Source organism: Symphalangus syndactylus, chromosome 24 (assembly GCF_028878055.3).
Source record: "Symphalangus syndactylus isolate Jambi chromosome 24, NHGRI_mSymSyn1-v2.1_pri, whole genome shotgun sequence".
Classification (NCBI taxonomy): Eukaryota; Metazoa; Chordata; class Mammalia; order Primates; family Hylobatidae; genus Symphalangus; species Symphalangus syndactylus.
Window position 1 is genome coordinate 48,906,658 of NC_072446.2, and position 21,825 is coordinate 48,928,482.

Consider the following 21,825-nt stretch of genomic DNA (forward strand, 5'->3'; position numbering starts at 1 on the left):
ATCTTCAACTCTGTTAGTTGAATGCACAGAACAGAAAGAAGTTTCGCAGAATGTTTCTGTGTAGTTGTTAATTGAAGATATTCCTTTTTCCACTATAGGCCCATTAGAGCACGGAATATCCTCTTGCATTTTCTACAGAAAGAATGATTCAGAACTGCTCAATCAAAAGTAAGGTTCAACTCTGTTAGTTGAATTCACAGAACAGAAAGAAGTTTCACAGAATTCTTCTGTGTAGTTTTTAATTGGTTATAGGCCTTTTTCCTCTATAGGCCCGGGAATGCTCCGAATGTCCTCTTGCAGTTTCTCCAGAAAGAGTGTTTCAGAACTGCTCAATCAAAAGAAAGCTTAAACTCTGTTAGTTGAATGCACAGAACAGAAAGTAATTTCAGAGAACGTTTCTGTGTATGTTTTATTTGGAGATATTCCTTTCTCCACTATAGGCCCCGTAGCGCTCTGAAAGTCCACTTGCAGTTTCCACAGAAAGAGTGTTTCAGAACTGCTCTAACAAAAGTAAAGTTCAAATCTGTTAGTTGAATGCATAGAACAGAAAGAAGTTTCACAGGATGCTTCTGTGTAGTTTTTATTTGAAGATATTCCTTTCTCCACTATAGGCCCCTTAGCGCTCTGAATGTCCACTTTCAGTTTCCACAAAAAGAGTGTTTCAGAACTGCTCAATCAAAAGTAAGCTTCAACTCTGTTAGTTGAATGCACAGAACAGAAAGAAGTTTCACAGAATTCTTCTGGGTAGTTTTCATTTGAAGATATAACTTTTTCCACTATAGGCCCTTTAGCGCTCCGAATGTCCACTTGCAGTTTCAACAGAAAGAGTCTTTCAGAACTGCTCAATCAAAAGTAATCTTCAACTCTCTTAGTTGAATGCACAGAAGAGAAAGAAGTTTCACAGAATGCTTCTGTGTAGTTTTAATTTGAAGATATTCCTTTTTCCATTATAGGCCCCTAAGCGTTCTGAATATCCACTTGCAGTTTCTACAGAAAGAGAGTTTCAGAACTGCTCATTCAAAAGTAACGTTCAACTCTGTTAGTTGAATGCAGAGAACATAAAGATGTTTCACAGAATGCTTCTGTGTAGTTTTTATTTGCAGATATTGCTTTTTCCACTATTGGCCCCTTCGTGCTCAGAATATCCCCTTGCAGTTTCTGCAGGAAGAGTGTTTCAGAACTGCTCTATCAAAATTAAGGTTCAACTCTGTTGGTGGAACGCACAGAACAGAAAGAAGTTTCACAGAAAGCTTCTGTGTAGTTTTCATTTGAAGATATTCCTTTTTCCAATACATGCAGAATAGCACTGTGAATGTCCACTTGCAGTTTATACAGAAAGAGTGTTTCAGAACTGCTCAATCAAAAGTAAGCTTCCTCTCTGTTAGTTGAATGCACAGAACAGAAAGAAGTTTCGCAGAATGCTTCTGGGTAGTTTTTATTTGAAGATTCTCCTTTTTCCACTATGGGCCCCATAGAGCTGCCAATGTCCACATACACTCTCTACAGAAAGAGTGTTTCATAACTGCGCAATCAAAAGTAAGCTTCAACTCTGTTAGATGAATGCACAGAACAGAAAGAAGTTTCGCAGAATGCTTCTGTGTAGTTGTTAATTGAAGATATTCCTTTTTCCACTATAGGCCCCTTAGAGCACGGAATATCCTCTTGCATTTTCTACATAAAGAATGATTCAGAACTGCTCAATCAAAAGTAAGGTTCAATTCTGTTAGTTGAATTCACAGAACAGAAAGAAGTTTCACAGAATTCTTCTGTGTAGTTTTTAATTGGTTATAGGCCTTTTTCCTCTATAGGCCCGGGAATGCTCCGAATGTCCTCTTGCAGTTTCTCCAGAAAGAGTGTTTCAGAACTGCTCAATCAAAAGTAAGGTTCAACTCTGTTAGTTGAATTCACAGAACAGAAAGAAGTTTCACAGAATTCTTCTGTGTAGTTTTTAATTGGTTATAGGCCTTTTTCCTCTATAGGCCCGGGAATGCTCCGAATGTCCTCTTGCAGTTTCTCCAGAAAGAGTGTTTCAGAACTGCTCAATCAAAGGAAGCTTAAACTCTGTTAGTTGAATGCACAGAACAGAAAGTAATTTCAGAGAACGTTTCTGTGTATGTTTTATTTGGAGATATTCCTTTCTCCACTATAGGCCCCGTAGCGCTCTGAAAGTCCACTTGCAGTTTCCACAGAAAGAGTGTTTCAGAACTGCTCTATCAAAAGTAAAGTTCAAATCTGTTAGTTGAATGCATAGAACAGAAAGAAGTTTCACAGAATGCTTCTGTGTAGTTTTTATTTGAAGATATTCCTTTCTCCACTATAGGCCCCTTAGCGCTCTGAATGTCCACTTTCAGTTTCCACAAAAAGAGTGTTTCAGAACTGCTCAATCAAAAGTAAGCTTCAACTCTGTTAGTTGAATGCACAGAACAGAAAGAAGTTTCACAGAATTCTTCTGGGTAGTTTTCATTTGAAGATATAACTTTTTCCACTATAGGCCCTTTAGTGCTCCGAATGTCCACTTGCAGTTTCAACAGAAAGAGTCTTTCAGAACTGCTCAATCAAAAGTAATCTTCAACTCTCTTAGTTGAATGCACAGAACAGAAAGAAGTTTCACAGAATGCTTCTGTGTAGTTTTTATTTGAAGATATTCCTTTTTCCATTATAGGCCCCTAAGCGTTCTGAATATCCACTTGCAGTTTCTACAGAAAGAGAGTTTCAGAACTGCTCAATCAAAAGTAACGTTCAACTCTGTTAGTTGAATGCAGAGAATATAAAGAAGTTTCACAGAATGCTTCTGTGTAGTTTTTATTTGCAGATATTCCTTTTTCCACTATTGGCCCCTTCGTGCTCAGAATATCCCCTTGCAGTTTCTGCAGGAAGAGTGTTTCAGACCTGCTCTATCAAAATTAAGGTTCAACTCTGTTGGTGGAACGCACAGAACAGAAAGAAGTTTCACAGAAAGCTTCTGTGTAGTTTTCATTTGAAGATATTCTTTTTTCCAATACATGCTCCATAGCACTGTGAATGTCCACTTGCAGTTTATACAGAAAGAGTGTTTCAGGACTGCTCAATCAAAAGTAAGCTTCCTCTCTGTTAGTTGAATGCACAGAACAGAAAGAAGTTTCGCAGAATGCTTCTGGGTAGTTTTTATTTGAAGATTCTCCTTTTTCCACTATGGGCCCCATAGAGCTGCCAATGTCCACATACACTCTCTACAGAAAGAGTGTTTCATAACTGCGCAATCAAAAGTAAGCTTCAACTCTGTTAGATGAATGCACAGAACAGAAAGAAGTTTCGCAGAATGCTTCTGTGTAGTTGTTAATTGAAGATATTCCTTTTTCCACTATAGGCCCCTTAGAGCACGGAATATCCTCTTGCATTTTCTACAGAAAGAATGATTCACAACTGCTCAATCAAAAGTAAGGTTCAATTCTGTTAGTTGAATTCACAGAACAGAAAGAAGTTTCACAGAATTCTTCTGTGTAGTTTTTAATTGGTTATAGGCCTTTTTCCTCTATAGGCCCGGGAATGCTCAGAATGTCCTCTTGCAGTTTCTCCAGAAAGAGTGTTTCAGAACTGCTCAATCAAAAGTAAGGTTCAACTCTGTTAGTTGAATTCACAGAACAGAAAGAAGTTTCACAGAATTCTTCTGTGTAGTTTTTAATTGGTTATAGGCCTTTTTCCTCTATAGGCCCGGGAATGCTCCGAATGTCCTCTTGCAGTTTCTCCAGAAAGAGTGTTTCAGAACTGCTCAATCAAAAGAAAGCTTAAACTCTGTTAGTTGAATGCACAGAACAGAAAGTAATTTCAGAGAACGTTTCTGTGTATGTTTTATTTGGAGATATTCCTTTCTCCACTATAGGCCCCGTAGCGCTCTGAAAGTCCACTTGCAGTTTCCACAGAAAGAGTGTTTCAGAACTGCTCTATCAAAAGTAAAGTTCAAATCTGTTAGTTGAATGCATAGAACAGAAAGAAGTTTCACAGAATGCTTCTGTGTAGTTTTTATTTGAAGATATTCCTTTCTCCACTATAGGCCCCTTAGCGCTCTGAATGTCCACTTTCAGTTTCCACAAAAAGAGTGTTTCAGAACTGCTCAATCAAAAGTAAGCTTCAACTCTGTTAGTTGAATGCACAGAACAGAAAGAAGTTTCACAGAATTCTTCTGGGTAGTTTTCATTTGAAGATATAACTTTTTCCACTATAGGCCCTTTAGTGCTCCGAATGTCCACTTGCAGTTTCAACAGAAAGAGTCTTTCAGAACTGCTCAATCAAAAGTAATCTTCAACTCTCTTAGTTGAATGCACAGAACAGAAAGAAGTTTCACAGAATGCTTCTGTGTAGTTTTTATTTGAAGATATTCCTTTTTCCATTATAGGCCCCTAAGCGTTCTGAATATCCACTTGCAGTTTCTACAGAAAGAGAGTTTCAGAACTGCTCAATCAAAAGTAACGTTCAACTCTGTTAGTTGAATGCAGAGAATATAAAGAAGTTTCACAGAATGCTTCTGTGTAGTTTTTATTTGCAGATATTCCTTTTTCCACTATTGGCCCCTTCGTGCTCAGAATATCCCCTTGCAGTTTCTGCAGGAAGAGTGTTTCAGACCTGCTCTATCAAAATTAAGGTTCAACTCTGTTGGTGGAACGCACAGAACAGAAAGAAGTTTCACAGAAAGCTTCTGTGTAGTTTTCATTTGAAGATATTCTTTTTTCCAATACATGCTCCATAGCACTGTGAATGTCCACTTGCAGTTTATACAGAAAGAGTGTTTCAGGACTGCTCAATCAAAAGTAAGCTTCCTCTCTGTTAGTTGAATGCACAGAACAGAAAGAAGTTTCGCAGAATGCTTCTGGGTAGTTTTTATTTGAAGATTCTCCTTTTTCCACTATGGGCCCCATAGAGCTGCCAATGTCCACATACACTCTCTACAGAAAGAGTGTTTCATAACTGCGCAATCAAAAGTAAGCTTCAACTCTGTTAGATGAATGCACAGAACAGAAAGAAGTTTCGCAGAATGCTTCTGTGTAGTTGTTAATTGAAGATATTCCTTTTTCCACTATAGGCCCCTTAGAGCACGGAATATCCTCTTGCATTTTCTACAGAAAGAATGATTCACAACTGCTCAATCAAAAGTAAGGTTCAATTCTGTTAGTTGAATTCACAGAACAGAAAGAAGTTTCACAGAATTCTTCTGTGTAGTTTTTAATTGGTTATAGGCCTTTTTCCTCTATAGGCCCGGGAATGCTCAGAATGTCCTCTTGCAGTTTCTCCAGAAAGAGTGTTTCAGAACTGCTCAATCAAAAGTAAGGTTCAACTCTGTTAGTTGAATTCACAGAACAGAAAGAAGTTTCACAGAATTCTTCTGTGTAGTTTTTAATTGGTTATAGGCCTTTTTCCTCTATAGGCCCGGGAATGCTCCGAATGTCCTCTTGCAGTTTCTCCAGAAAGAGTGTTTCAGAACTGCTCAATCAAAAGAAAGCTTAAACTCTGTTAGTTGAATGCACAGAACAGAAAGTAATTTCAGAGAACGTTTCTGTGTATGTTTTATTTGGAGATATTCCTTTCTCCACTATAGGCCCCGTAGCGCTCTGAAAGTCCACTTGCAGTTTCCACAGAAAGAGTGTTTCAGAACTGCTCTATCAAAAGTAAAGTTCAAATCTGTTAGTTGAATGCATAGAACAGAAAGAAGTTTCACAGAATGCTTCTGTGTAGTTTTTATTTGAAGATATTCCTTTCTCCACTATAGGCCCCTTAGCGCTCTGAATGTCCACTTTCAGTTTCCACAAAAAGAGTGTTTCAGAACTGCTCAATCAAAAGTAAGCTTCAACTCTGTTAGTTGAATGCACAGAACAGAAAGAAGTTTCACAGAATTCTTCTGGGTAGTTTTCATTTGAAGATATAACTTTTTCCACTATAGGCCCTTTAGTGCTCCGAATGTCCACTTGCAGTTTCAACAGAAAGAGTCTTTCAGAACTGCTCAATCAAAAGTAATCTTCAACTCTCTTAGTTGAATGCACAGAACAGAAAGAAGTTTCACAGAATGCTTCTGTGTAGTTTTTATTTGAAGATATTCCTTTTTCCATTATAGGCCCCTAAGCGTTCTGAATATCCACTTGCAGTTTCTACAGAAAGAGAGTTTCAGAACTGCTCAATCAAAAGTAACGTTCAACTCTGTTAGTTGAATGCAGAGAACATAAAGAAGTTTCACAGAATGCTTCTGTGTAGTTTTTATTTGCAGATATTCCTTTTTCCACTATTGGCCCCTTCGTGCTCAGAATATCCCCTTGCAGTTTCTGCAGGAAGAGTGTTTCAGACCTGCTCTATCAAAATTAAGGTTCAACTCTGTTGGTGGAACGCACAGAACAGAAAGAAGTTTCACAGAAAGCTTCTGTGTAGTTTTCATTTGAAGATATTCTTTTTTCCAATACATGCTCCATAGCACTGTGAATGTCCACTTGCAGTTTATACAGAAAGAGTGTTTCAGGACTGCTCAATCAAAAGTAAGCTTCCTCTCTGTTAGTTGAATGCACAGAACAGAAAGAAGTTTCGCAGAATGCTTCTGGGTAGTTTTTATTTGAAGATTCTCCTTTTTCCACTATGGGCCCCATAGAGCTGCCAATGTCCACATACACTCTCTACAGAAAGAGTGTTTCAGAACTGCGCAATCAAAAGTAAGCTTCAACTCTGTTAGATGAATGCACAGAACAGAAAGAAGTTTCGCAGAATGCTTCTGTGTAGTTGTTAATTGAAGATATTCCTTTTTCCACTATAGGCCCCTTAGAGCACGGAATATCCTCTTGCATTTTCTACAGAAAGAGTGATTCAGAACTGCTCAATCAAAAGTAAGGTTCAATTCTGTTAGTTGAATTCACAGAACAGAAAGAAGTTTCACAGAATTCTTCTGTGTAGTTTTTAATTGGTTATAGGCCTTTTTCCTCTATAGGCCCGGCAATGCTCCGAATGTCCTCTTGCAGTTCCTCCAGAAAGAGTGTTTCAGAACTGCTCAATCAAAAGAAAGCTTAAACTCCGTTAGTTGAATGCACAGAACAGAAAGTAATTTCAGAGAATGTTTCTGTGTATGTTTTATTTGGAGATATTCCTTTCTCCACTATAGGCCCCGTAGCGCTCTGAAAGTCCACTTGCAGTTTCCACAGAAAGAGTGTTGCAGAACTGCTCTAACAAAAGTAAAGTTCAAATCTGTTAGTTGAATGCATAGAACAGAAAGAAGTTTCACAGAATGCTTCTGTGTAGTTTTTATTTGAAGATATTCCTTTCTCCACTATAGGCCCCTTAGCGCTCTGAATGTCCACTTTCAGTTTCCACAAAAAGAGTGTTTCAGAACTGCTCAATCAAAAGTAAGCTTCAACTCTGTTAGTTGAATGCACAGAACAGAAAGAAGTTTCACAGAATTCTTCTGGGTAGTTTTCATTTGAAGATATAACTTTTTCCACTATAGGCCCTTTAGTGCTCCGAATGTCCACTTGCAGTTTCAACAGAAAGAGTCTTTCAGAACTGCTCAATCAAAAGTAATCTTCAACTCTCTTAGTTGAATGCACAGAAGAGAAAGAAGTTTCACTGAATGCTTCTGTGTAGTTTTTATTTGAAGATATTCCTTTTTCCATTATAGGCCCCTAAGCGTTCTGAATATCCACTTGCAGTTTCTACAGAAAGAGAGTTTCAGAACTGCTCAATCAAAAGTAACGTTCAACTCTGTTAGTTGAATGCAGAGAACATAAAGAAGTTTCACAGAATGCTTCTGTGTAGTTTTTATTTGCAGATATTCCTTTTTCCACTATTGGCCCCTTCGTGCTCAGAATATCCCCTTGCAGTTTCTACAGGAAGAGTGTTTCAGACCTGCTCTATCAAAATTAAGGTTCAACTCTGTTGGTGGAACGCACAGAACAGAAAGAAGTTTCACAGAAAGCTTCTGTGTAGTTTTCATTTGAAGATATTCCTTTTTCCAATACATGCTCCATAGCACTGTGAATGTCCACTTGCAGTTTATACAGAAAGAGTGTTTCAGACCTGCTCAATCAAAAGTAAGCTTCCTCTCTGTTAGTTGAATGCACAGAACAGAAAGAAGTTTCGCAGAATGCTTCTGGGTAGTTTTTATTTGAAGATTCTCCTTTTTCCACTATGGGCCCCATCGCGCAGCCAATGTCCACATACACTCTCTACAGAAAGAGTGTTTCAGAACTGCGCAATCAAAAGTAATCTTCAACTCTGTTAGTTGAATGCACAGAACAGAAAGAAGTTTCGCAGAATGTTTCTGTGTAGTTGTTAATTGAAGATATTCCTTTTTCCACTATAGGCCCCTTAGAGCACGGAATATCCTCTTGCATTTTCTACAGAAAGAATGATTCAGAACTGCTCAATCAAAAGTAAGGTTCAACTCTGTTAGTTGAATTCACAGAACAGAAAGAAGTTTCACAGAATTCTTCTGTGTAGTTTTTAATTGGTTATATGCCTTTTTCCTCTATAGGCCCGGGAATGCTCCGAATGTCCTCTTGCAGTTTCTCCAGAAAGAGTGTTTCAGAACTGCTCAATCAAAAGAAAGCTTAAACTCTGTTAGTTGAATGCACAGAACAGAAAGTAATTTCAGAGAACGTTTCTGTGTATGTTTTATTTGGAGATATTCCTTTCTCCACTATAGGCCCCGTAGCGCTCTGAAAGTCCACTTGCAGTTTCCACAGAAAGAGTGTTTCAGAACTGCTCTAACAAAAGTAAAGTTCAAATCTGTTAGTTGAATGCATAGAACAGAAAGAAGTTTCACAGAATGCTTCTGTGTAGTTTTTATTTGAAGATATTCCTTTCTCCACTATAGGCCCCTTAGCGCTCTGAATGTCCACTTTCAGTTTCCACAAAAAGAGTGTTTCAGAACTGCTCAATCAAAAGTAAGCTTCAACTCTGTTAGTTGAATGCACAGAACAGAAAGAAGTTTCACAGAATTCTTCTGGGTAGTTTTCATTTGAAGATATAACTTTTTCCAGTATAGGCCCTTTAGCGCTCCGAATGTCCACTTGCAGTTTCAACAGAAAGAGTCTTTCAGAACTGCTCAATCAAAAGTAATCTTCAACTCTCTTAGTTGAATGCACAGAAGAGAAAGAAGTTTCACAGAATGCTTCTGTGTAGTTTTAATTTGAAGATATTCCTTTTTCCATTATAGGCCCCTAAGCGTTCTGAATATCCACTTGCAGTTTCTACAGAAAGAGAGTTTCAGAACTGCTCAATCAAAAGTAACGTTCAACTCTGTTAGTTGAATGCAGAGAACATAAAGATGTTTCACAGAATGCTTCTGTGTAGTTTTTATTTGCAGATATTGCTTTTTCCACTATTGGCCCCTTCGTGCTCAGAATATCCCCTTGCAGTTTCTGCAGGAAGAGTGTTTCAGAACTGCTCTATCAAAATTAAGGTTCAACTCTGTTGGTGGAACGCACAGAACAGAAAGAAGTTTCACAGAAAGCTTCTGTGTAGTTTTCATTTGAAGATATTCCTTTTTCCAATACATGCAGAATAGCACTGTGAATGTCCACTTGCAGTTTATACAGAAAGAGTGTTTCAGAACTGCTCAATCAAAAGTAAGCTTCCTCTCTGTTAGTTGAATGCACAGAACAGAAAGAAGTTTCGCAGAATGCTTCTGGGTAGTTTTTATTTGAAGATTCTCCTTTTTCCACTATGGGCCCCATAGAGCTGCCAATGTCCACATACACTCTCTACAGAAAGAGTGTTTCATAACTGCGCAATCAAAAGTAAGCTTCAACTCTGTTAGATGAATGCACAGAACAGAAAGAAGTTTCGCAGAATGCTTCTGTGTAGTTGTTAATTGAAGATATTCCTTTTTCCACTATAGGCCCCTTAGAGCACGGAATATCCTCTTGCATTTTCTACAGAAAGAATGATTCAGAACTGCTCAATCAAAAGTAAGGTTCAATTCTGTTAGTTGAATTCACAGAACAGAAAGAAGTTTCACAGAATTCTTCTGTGTAGTTTTTAATTGGTTATAGGCCTTTTTCCTCTATAGGCCCGGGAATGCTCCGAATGTCCTCTTGCAGTTTCTCCAGAAAGAGTGTTTCAGAACTGCTCAATCAAAAGTAAGGTTCAACTCTGTTAGTTGAATTCACAGAACAGAAAGAAGTTTCACAGAATTCTTCTGTGTAGTTTTTAATTGGTTATAGGCCTTTTTCCTCTATAGGCCCGGGAATGCTCCGAATGTCCTGTTGCAGTTTCTCCAGAAAGAGTGTTTCAGAACTGCTCAATCAAAAGAAAGCTTAAACTCTGTTAGTTGAATGCACAGAACAGAAAGTAATTTCAGAGAACGTTTCTGTGTATGTTTTATTTGGAGATATTCCTTTCTCCACTATAGGCCCCGTAGCGCTCTGAAAGTCCACTTGCAGTTTCCACAGAAAGAGTGTTTCAGAACTGCTCTAACAAAAGTAAAGTTCAAATCTGTTAGTTGAATGCATAGAACAGAAAGAAGTTTCACAGAATGCTTCTGTGTAGTTTTTATTTGAAGATATTCCTTTCTCCACTATAGGCCCCTTAGCGCTCTGAATGTCCACTTTCAGTTTCCACAAAAAGAGTGTTTCAGAACTGCTCAATCAAAAGTAAGCTTCAACTCTGTTAGTTGAATGCACAGAACAGAGAGAAGTTTCACAGAATTCTTCTGGGTAGTTTTCATTTGAAGATATACCTTTTTCCACTATAGGCCCTTTAGTGCTCCGAATGTCCACTTGCAGTTTCAACAGAAAGAGTTTTTCAGAACTGCTCAATCAAAAGTAATCTTCAACTCTCTTAGTTGAATGCACAGAACAGAAAGAAGTTTCACAGAATGCTTCTGTGTAGTTTTTATTTGAAGATATTCCTTTTTCCATTATAGGCCCCTAAGCGTTCTGAATATCCACTTGCAGTTTCTACAGAAAGAGAGTTTCAGAACTGCTCAATCAAAAGTAACGTTCAACTCTGTTAGTTGAATGCAGAGAATATAAAGAAGTTTCACAGAATGCTTCTGTGTAGTTTTTATTTGCAGATATTCCTTTTTCCACTATTGGCCCCTTCGTGCTCAGAATATCCCCTTGCAGTTTCTGCAGGAAGAGTGTTTCAGACCTGCTCTATCAAAATTAAGGTTCAACTCTGTTGGTGGAACGCACAGAACAGAAAGAAGTTTCACAGAAAGCTTCTGTGTAGTTTTCATTTGAAGATATTCTTTTTTCCAATACATGCTCCATAGCACTGTGAATGTCCACTTGCAGTTTATACAGAAAGAGTGTTTCAGGACTGCTCAATCAAAAGTAAGCTTCCTCTCTGTTAGTTGAATGCACAGAACAGAAAGAAGTTTCGCAGAATGCTTCTGGGTAGTTTTTATTTGAAGATTCTCCTTTTTCCACTATGGGCCCCATAGAGCTGCCAATGTCCACATACACTCTCTACAGAAAGAGTGTTTCATAACTGCGCAATCAAAAGTAAGCTTCAACTCTGTTAGATGAATGCACAGAACAGAAAGAAGTTTCGCAGAATGCTTCTGTGTAGTTGTTAATTGAAGATATTCCTTTTTCCACTATAGGCCCCTTAGAGCACGGAATATCCTCTTGCATTTTCTACAGAAAGAATGATTCACAACTGCTCAATCAAAAGTAAGGTTCAATTCTGTTAGTTGAATTCACAGAACAGAAAGAAGTTTCACAGAATTCTTCTGTGTAGTTTTTAATTGGTTATAGGCCTTTTTCCTCTATAGGCCCGGGAATGCTCAGAATGTCCTCTTGCAGTTTCTCCAGAAAGAGTGTTTCAGAACTGCTCAATCAAAAGTAAGGTTCAACTCTGTTAGTTGAATTCACAGAACAGAAAGAAGTTTCACAGAATTCTTCTGTGTAGTTTTTAATTGGTTATAGGCCTTTTTCCTCTATAGGCCCGGGAATGCTCCGAATGTCCTCTTGCAGTTTCTCCAGAAAGAGTGTTTCAGAACTGCTCAATCAAAAGAAAGCTTAAACTCTGTTAGTTGAATGCACAGAACAGAAAGTAATTTCAGAGAACGTTTCTGTGTATGTTTTATTTGGAGATATTCCTTTCTCCACTATAGGCCCCGTAGCGCTCTGAAAGTCCACTTGCAGTTTCCACAGAAAGAGTGTTTCAGAACTGCTCTATCAAAAGTAAAGTTCAAATCTGTTAGTTGAATGCATAGAACAGAAAGAAGTTTCACAGAATGCTTCTGTGTAGTTTTTATTTGAAGATATTCCTTTCTCCACTATAGGCCCCTTAGCGCTCTGAATGTCCACTTTCAGTTTCCACAAAAAGAGTGTTTCAGAACTGCTCAATCAAAAGTAAGCTTCAACTCTGTTAGTTGAATGCACAGAACAGAAAGAAGTTTCACAGAATTCTTCTGGGTAGTTTTCATTTGAAGATATAACTTTTTCCACTATAGGCCCTTTAGTGCTCCGAATGTCCACTTGCAGTTTCAACAGAAAGAGTCTTTCAGAACTGCTCAATCAAAAGTAATCTTCAACTCTCTTAGTTGAATGCACAGAAGAGAAAGAAGTTTCACTGAATGCTTCTGTGTAGTTTTTATTTGAAGATATTCCTTTTTCCATTATAGGCCCCTAAGCGTTCTGAATATCCACTTGCAGTTTCTACAGAAAGAGAGTTTCAGAACTGCTCAATCAAAAGTAACGTTCAACTCTGTTAGTTGAATGCAGAGAACATAAAGAAGTTTCACAGAATGCTTCTGTGTAGTTTTTATTTGCAGATATTCCTTTTTCCACTATTGGCCCCTTCGTGCTCAGAATATCCCCTTGCAGTTTCTACAGGAAGAGTGTTTCAGACCTGCTCTATCAAAATTAAGGTTCAACTCTGTTGGTGGAACGCACAGAACAGAAAGAAGTTTCACAGAAAGCTTCTGTGTAGTTTTCATTTGAAGATATTCCTTTTTCCAATACATGCTCCATAGCACTGTGAATGTCCACTTGCAGTTTATACAGAAAGAGTGTTTCAGACCTGCTCAATCAAAAGTAAGCTTCCTCTCTGTTAGTTGAATGCACAGAACAGAAAGAAGTTTCGCAGAATGCTTCTGGGTAGTTTTTATTTGAAGATTCTCCTTTTTCCACTATGGGCCCCATCGCGCAGCCAATGTCCACATACACTCTCTACAGAAAGAGTGTTTCAGAACTGCGCAATCAAAAGTAATCTTCAACTCTGTTAGTTGAATGCACAGAACAGAAAGAAGTTTCGCAGAATGTTTCTGTGTAGTTGTTAATTGAAGATATTCCTTTTTCCACTATAGGCCCCTTAGAGCACGGAATATCCTCTTGCATTTTCTACAGAAAGAATGATTCAGAACTGCTCAATCAAAAGTAAGGTTCAACTCTGTTAGTTGAATTCACAGAACAGAAAGAAGTTTCACAGAATTCTTCTGTGTAGTTTTTAATTGGTTATATGCCTTTTTCCTCTATAGGCCCGGGAATGCTCCGAATGTCCTCTTGCAGTTTCTCCAGAAAGAGTGTTTCAGAACTGCTCAATCAAAAGAAAGCTTAAACTCTGTTAGTTGAATGCACAGAACAGAAAGTAATTTCAGAGAACGTTTCTGTGTATGTTTTATTTGGAGATATTCCTTTCTCCACTATAGGCCCCGTAGCGCTCTGAAAGTCCACTTGCAGTTTCCACAGAAAGAGTGTTTCAGAACTGCTCTAACAAAAGTAAAGTTCAAATCTGTTAGTTGAATGCATAGAACAGAAAGAAGTTTCACAGAATGCTTCTGTGTAGTTTTTATTTGAAGATATTCCTTTCTCCACTATAGGCCCCTTAGCGCTCTGAATGTCCACTTTCAGTTTCCACAAAAAGAGTGTTTCAGAACTGCTCAATCAAAAGTAAGCTTCAACTCTGTTAGTTGAATGCACAGAACAGAAAGAAGTTTCACAGAATTCTTCTGGGTAGTTTTCATTTGAAGATATAACTTTTTCCAGTATAGGCCCTTTAGCGCTCCGAATGTCCACTTGCAGTTTCAACAGAAAGAGTCTTTCAGAACTGCTCAATCAAAAGTAATCTTCAACTCTCTTAGTTGAATGCACAGAAGAGAAAGAAGTTTCACAGAATGCTTCTGTGTAGTTTTAATTTGAAGATATTCCTTTTTCCATTATAGGCCCCTAAGCGTTCTGAATATCCACTTGCAGTTTCTACAGAAAGAGAGTTTCAGAACTGCTCAATCAAAAGTAACGTTCAACTCTGTTAGTTGAATGCAGAGAACATAAAGATGTTTCACAGAATGCTTCTGTGTAGTTTTTATTTGCAGATATTGCTTTTTCCACTATTGGCCCCTTCGTGCTCAGAATATCCCCTTGCAGTTTCTGCAGGAAGAGTTTTTCAGAACTGCTCTATCAAAATTAAGGTTCAACTCTGTTGGTGGAACGCACAGAACAGAAAGAAGTTTCACAGAAAGCTTCTGTGTAGTTTTCATTTGAAGATATTCCTTTTTCCAATACATGCAGAATAGCACTGTGAATGTCCACTTGCAGTTTATACAGAAAGAGTGTTTCAGAACTGCTCAATCAAAAGTAAGCTTCCTCTCTGTTAGTTGAATGCACAGAACAGAAAGAAGTTTCGCAGAATGCTTCTGGGTAGTTTTTATTTGAAGATTCTCCTTTTTCCACTATGGGCCCCATAGAGCTGCCAATGTCCACATACACTCTCTACAGAAAGAGTGTTTCATAACTGCGCAATCAAAAGTAAGCTTCAACTCTGTTAGATGAATGCACAGAACAGAAAGAAGTTTCGCAGAATGCTTCTGTGTAGTTGTTAATTGAAGATATTCCTTTTTCCACTATAGGCCCCTTAGAGCACGGAATATCCTCTTGCATTTTCTACAGAAAGAATGATTCAGAACTGCTCAATCAAAAGTAAGGTTCAATTCTGTTAGTTGAATTCACAGAACAGAAAGAAGTTTCACAGAATTCTTCTGTGTAGTTTTTAATTGGTTATAGGCCTTTTTCCTCTATAGGCCCGGGAATGCTCCGAATGTCCTCTTGCAGTTTCTCCAGAAAGAGTGTTTCAGAACTGCTCAATCAAAAGTAAGGTTCAACTCTGTTAGTTGAATTCACAGAACAGAAAGAAGTTTCACAGAATTCTTCTGTGTAGTTTTTAATTGGTTATAGGCCTTTTTCCTCTATAGGCCCGGGAATGCTCCGAATGTCCTGTTGCAGTTTCTCCAGAAAGAGTGTTTCAGAACTGCTCAATCAAAAGAAAGCTTAAACTCTGTTAGTTGAATGCACAGAACAGAAAGTAATTTCAGAGAACGTTTCTGTGTATGTTTTATTTGGAGATATTCCTTTCTCCACTATAGGCCCCGTAGCGCTCTGAAAGTCCACTTGCAGTTTCCACAGAAAGAGTGTTTCAGAACTGCTCTAACAAAAGTAAAGTTCAAATCTGTTAGTTGAATGCATAGAACAGAAAGAAGTTTCACAGAATGCTTCTGTGTAGTTTTTATTTGAAGATATTCCTTTCTCCACTATAGGCCCCTTAGCGCTCTGAATGTCCACTTTCAGTTTCCACAAAAAGAGTGTTTCAGAACTGCTCAATCAAAAGTAAGCTTCAACTCTGTTAGTTGAATGCACAGAACAGAGAGAAGTTTCACAGAATTCTTCTGGGTAGTTTTCATTTGAAGATATACCTTTTTCCACTATAGGCCCTTTAGTGCTCCGAATGTCCACTTGCAGTTTCAACAGAAAGAGTTTTTCAGAACTGCTCAATCAAAAGTAATCTTCAACTCTCTTAGTTGAATGCACAGAACAGAAAGAAGTTTCACAGAATGCTTCTGTGTAGTTTTTATTTGAAGATATTCCTTTTTCCATTATAGGCCCCTAAGCGTTCTGAATATCCACTTGCAGTTTCTACAGAAAGAGAGTTTCAGAACTGCTCAATCAAAAGTAACGTTCAACTCTGTTAGTTGAATGCAGAGAATATAAAGAAGTTTCACAGAATGCTTCTGTGTAGTTTTTATTTGCAGATATTCCTTTTTCCACTATTGGCCCCTTCGTGCTCAGAATATCCCCTTGCAGTTTCTGCAGGAAGAGTGTTTCAGACCTGCTCTATCAAAATTAAGGTTCAACTCTGTTGGTGGAACGCACAGAACAGAAAGAAGTTTCACAGAAAGCTTCTGTGTAGTTTTCATTTGAAGATATTCTTTTTTCCAATACATGCTCCATAGCACTGTGAATGTCCACTTGCAGTTTATACAGAAAGAGTGTTTCAGGACTGCTCAATCAAAAGTAAGCTTCCTCTCTGTTAGTTGAATGCACAGAACAGAAAGAAGTTTCGCAGAATGCTTCTGGGTAGTTTTTATTTGAAGATTCTCCTTTTTCCACTATGGGCCCCATAGAGCTGCCAATGTCCACATACACTCTCTACAGAAAGAGTGTTTCATAACTGCGCAATCAAAAGTAAGCTTCAACTCTGTTAGATGAATGCACAGAACAGAAAGAAGTTTCGCAGAATGCTTCTGTGTAGTTGTTAATTGAAGATATTCCTTTTTCCACTATAGGCCCCTTAGAGCACGGAATATCCTCTTGCATTTTCTACAGAAAGAATGATTCACAACTGCTCAATCAAAAGTAAGGTTCAATTCTGTTAGTTGAATTCACAGAACAGAAAGAAGTTTCACAGAATTCTTCTGTGTAGTTTTTAATTGGTTATAGGCCTTTTTCCTCTATAGGCCCGGGAATGCTCAGAATGTCCTCTTGCAGTTTCTCCAGAAAGAGTGTTTCAGAACTGCTCAATCAAAAGTAAGGTTCAACTCTGTTAGTTGAATTCACAGAACAGAAAGAAGTTTCACAGAATTCTTCTGTGTAGTTTTTAATTGGTTATAGGCCTTTTTCCTCTATAGGCCCGGGAATGCTCCGAATGTCCTCTTGCAGTTTCTCCAGAAAGAGTGTTTCAGAACTGCTCAATCAAAAGAAAGCTTAAACTCTGTTAGTTGAATGCACAGAACAGAAAGTAATTTCAGAGAACGTTTCTGTGTATGTTTTATTTGGAGATATTCCTTTCTCCACTATAGGCCCCGTAGCGCTCTGAAAGTCCACTTGCAGTTTCCACAGAAAGAGTGTTTCAGAACTGCTCTATCAAAAGTAAAGTTCAAATCTGTTAGTTGAATGCATAGAACAGAAAGAAGTTTCACAGAATGCTTCTGTGTAGTTTTTATTTGAAGATATTCCTTTCTCCACTATAGGCCCCTTAGCGCTCTGAATGTCCACTTTCAGTTTCCACAAAAAGAGTGTTTCAGAACTGCTCAATCAAAAGTAAGCTTCAACTCTGTTAGTTGAATGCACAGAACAGAAAGAAGTTTCACAGAATTCTTCTGGGTAGTTTTCATTTGAAGATATAACTTTTTCCACTATAGGCCCTTTAGTGCTCCGAATGTCCACTTGCAGTTTCAACAGAAAGAGTCTTTCAGAACTGCTCAATCAAAAGTAATCTTCAACTCTCTTAGTTGAATGCACAGAACAGAAAGAAGTTTCACAGAATGCTTCTGTGTAGTTTTTATTTGAAGATATTCCTTTTTCCATTATAGGCCCCTAAGCGTTCTGAATATCCACTTGCAGTTTCTACAGAAAGAGAGTTTCAGAACTGCTCAATCAAAAGTAACGTTCAACTCTGTTAGTTGAATGCAGAGAATATAAAGAAGTTTCACAGAATGCTTCTGTGTAGTTTTTATTTGCAGATATTCCTTTTTGCACTATTGGCCCCTTCGTGCTCAGAATATCCCCTTGCAGTTTCTGCAGGAAGAGTGTTTCAGACCTGCTCTATCAAAATTAAGGTTCAACTCTGTTGGTGGAACGCACAGAACAGAAAGAAGTTTCACAGAAAGCTTCTGTGTAGTTTTCATTTGAAGATATTCCTTTTTCCAATACATGCTCCATAGCACTGTGAATGTCCACTTGCAGTTTATACAGAAAGAGAGTTTCAGGACTGCTCAATCAAAAGTAAGCTTCCTCTCTGTTAGTTGAATGCACAGAACAGAAAGAAGTTTCGCAGAATGCTTCTGGGTAGTTTTTATTTGAAGATTCTCCTTTTTCCACTATGGGCCCCATAGAGCTGCCAATGTCCACATACACTCTCTACAGAAAGAGTGTTTCAGAACTGCGCAATCAAAAGTAAGCTTCAACTCTGTTAGATGAAGGCACAGAACAGAAAGAAGTTTCGCAGAATGCTTCTGTGTAGTTGTTAATTGAAGATATTCCTTTTTCCACTATAGGCCCCTTAGAGCACGGAATATCCTCTTGCATTTTCTACAGAAAGAGAGATTCAGAACTGCTCAATCAAAAGTAACGTTCAATTCTGTTAGTTGAATTCACAGAACAGAAAGAAGTTTCACAGAATTCTTCTGTGTAGTTTTTAATTGGTTATAGGCCTTTTTCCTCTATAGGCCCGGCAATGCTCCGAATGTCCTCTTGCAGTTCCTCCAGAAAGAGTGTTTCAGAACTGCTCAATCAAAAGAAAGCTTAAACTCCGTTAGTTGAATGCACAGAACAGAAAGTAATTTCAGAGAATGTTTCTGTGTATGTTTTATTTGGAGATATTCCTTTCTCCACTATAGGCCCCGTAGCGCTCTGAAAGTCCACTTGCAGTTTCCACAGAAAGAGTGTTGCAGAACTGCTCTAACAAAAGTAAAGTTCAAATCTGTTAGTTGAATGCATAGAACAGAAAGAAGTTTCACAGAATGCTTCTGTGTAGTTTTTATTTGAAGATATTCCTTTCTCCACTATAGGCCCCTTAGCGCTCTGAATGTCCACTTTCAGTTTCCACAAAAAGAGTGTTTCAGAACTGCTCAATCAAAAGTAAGCTTCAACTCTGTTAGTTGAATGCACAGAACAGAAAGAAGTTTCACAGAATTCTTCTGGTTAGTTTTCATTTGAAGATATAACTTTTTCCACTATAGGCCCTTTAGTGCTCCGAATGTCCACTTGCAGTTTCAACAGAAAGAGTCTTTCAGAACTGCTCAATCAAAAGTAATCTTCAACTCTCTTAGTTGAATGCACAGAAGAGAAAGAAGTTTCACTGAATGCTTCTGTGTAGTTTTTATTTGAAGATATTCCTTTTTCCATTATAGGCCCCTAAGCGTTCTGAATATCCACTTGCAGTTTCTACAGAAAGAGAGTTTCAGAACTGCTCAATCAAAAGTAACGTTCAACTCTGTTAGTTGAATGCAGAGAACATAAAGAAGTTTCACAGAATGCTTCTGTGTAGTTTTTATTTGCAGATATTCCTTTTTCCACTATTGGCCCCTTCGTGCTCAGAATATCCCCTTGCAGTTTCTGCAGGAAGAGTGTTTCAGACCTGCTCTATCAAAATTAAGGTTCAACTCTGTTGGTGGAACGCACAGAACAGAAAGAAGTTTCACAGAAAGCTTCTGTGTAGTTTTCATTTGAAGATATTCTTTTTTCCAATACATGCTCCATAGCACTGTGAATGTCCACTTGCAGTTTATACAGAAAGAGTGTTTCAGGACTGCTCAATCAAAAGTAAGCTTCCTCTCTGTTAGTTGAATGCACAGAACAGAAAGAAGTTTCGCAGAATGCTTCTGGGTAGTATTTATTTGAAGATTCTCCTTTTTCCACTATGGGCCCCATAGAGCTGCCAATGTCCACATACACTCTCTACAGAAAGAGTGTTTCAGAACTGTGCAATCAAAAGTAAGCTTCAACTCTGTTAGATGAATGCACAGAACAGAAAGAAGTTTCGCAGAATGCTTCTGTGTAGTTGTTAATTGAAGATATTCCTTTTTCCACTATAGGCCCCTTAGAGCACGGAATATCCTCTTGCATTTTCTACAGAAAGAGTGATTCAGAACTGCTCAATCAAAAGTAAGGTTCAATTCTGTTAGTTGAATTCACAGAACAGAAAGAAGTTTCACAGAATTCTTCTGTGTAGTTTTTAATTGGTTATAGGCCTTTTTCCTCTATAGGCCCGGCAATGCTCCGAATGTCCTCTTGCAGTTCCTCCAGAAAGAGTGTTTCAGAACTGCTCAATCAAAAGAAAGCTTAAACTCCGTTAGTTGAATGCACAGAACAGAAAGTAATTTCAGAGAATGTTTCTGTGTATGTTTTATTTGGAGATATTCCTTTCTCCACTATAGGCCCCGTAGCGCTCTGAAAGTCCACTTGCAGTTTCCACAGAAAGAGTGTTGCAGAACTGCTCTAACAAAAGTAAAGTTCAAATCTGTTAGTTGAATGCATAGAACAGAAAGAAGTTTCACAGAATGCTTCTGTGTAGTTTTTATTTGAAGATATTCCTTTCTCCACTATAGGCCCCTTAGCGCTCTGAATGTCCACTTTCAGTTTCCACAAAAAGAGTGTTTCAGAACTGCTCAATCAAAAGTAAGCTTCAACTCTGTTAGTTGAATGCACAGAACAGAAAGAAGTTTCACAGAATTCTTCTGGGTAGTTTTCATTTGAAGATATAACTTTTTCCACTATAGGCCCTTTAGTGCTCCGAATGTCCACTTGCAGTTTCAACAGAAAGAGTCTTTCAGAACTGCTCAATCAAAAGTAATCTTCAACTCTCTTAGTTGAATGCACAGAAGAGAAAGAAGTTTCACTGAATGCTTCTGTGTAGTTTTTATTTGAAGATATTCCTTTTTCCATTATAGGCCCCTAAGCGTTCTGAATATCCACTTGCAGTTTCTACAGAAAGAGAGTTTCAGAACTGCTCAATCAAAAGTAACGTTCAACTCTGTTAGTTGAATGCAGAGAACATAAAGAAGTTTCACAGAATGCTTCTGTGTAGTTTTTATTTGCAGATATTCCTTTTTCCAGTATTGGCCCCTTCGCTCTCAGAATATCCCTTTGCAGTTTCTACAGGAAGAGTGTTTCAGACCTGCTCTATCAAAATTAAGGTTCAACTCTGTTGGTGGAACGCACAGAACAGAAAGAAGTTTCACAGAAAGCTTCTGTGTAGTTTTCATTTGAAGATATTCCTTTTTCCAATACATGCAGAATAGCACTGTGAATGTCCACTTGCAGTTTATACAGAAAGAGTGTTTCAGAACTGCTCAATCAAAAGTAAGCTTCCTCTCTGTTAGTTGAATGCACAGAACAGAAAGAAGTTTCGCAGAATGCTTCTGGGTAGTTTTTATTTGAAGATTCTCCTTTTTCCACTATGGGCCCCATAGAGCTGCCAATGTCCACATACACTCTCTACAGAAAGAGTGTTTCATAACTGCGCAATCAAAAGTAAGCTTCAACTCTGTTAGATGAATGCACAGAACAGAAAGAAGTTTCGCAGAATGCTTCTGTGTAGTTGTTAATTGAAGATATTCCTTTTTCCACTATAGGCCCCTTAGAGCACGGAATATCCTCTTGCATTTTCTACAGAAAGAATGATTCAGAACTGCTCAATCAAAAGTAAGGTTCAATTCTGTTAGTTGAATTCACAGAACAGAAAGAAGTTTCACAGAATTCTTCTGTGTAGTTTTTAATTGGTTATAGGCCTTTTTCCTCTATAGGCCCGGGAATGCTCAGAATGTCCTCTTGCAGTTTCTCCAGAAAGAGTGTTTCAGAACTGCTCAATCAAAAGTAAGGTTCAACTCTGTTAGTTGAATTCACAGAACAGAAAGAAGTTTCACAGAATTCTTCTGTGTAGTTTTTAATTGGTTATAGGCCTTTTTCCTCTATAGGCCCGGGAATGCTCCGAATGTCCTCTTGCAGTTTCTCCAGAAAGAGTGTTTCAGAACTGCTCAATCAAAAGAAAGCTTAAACTCTGTTAGTTGAATGCACAGAACAGAAAGTAATTTCAGAGAACGTTTCTGTGTATGTTTTATTTGGAGATATTCCTTTCTCCACTATAGGCCCCGTAGCG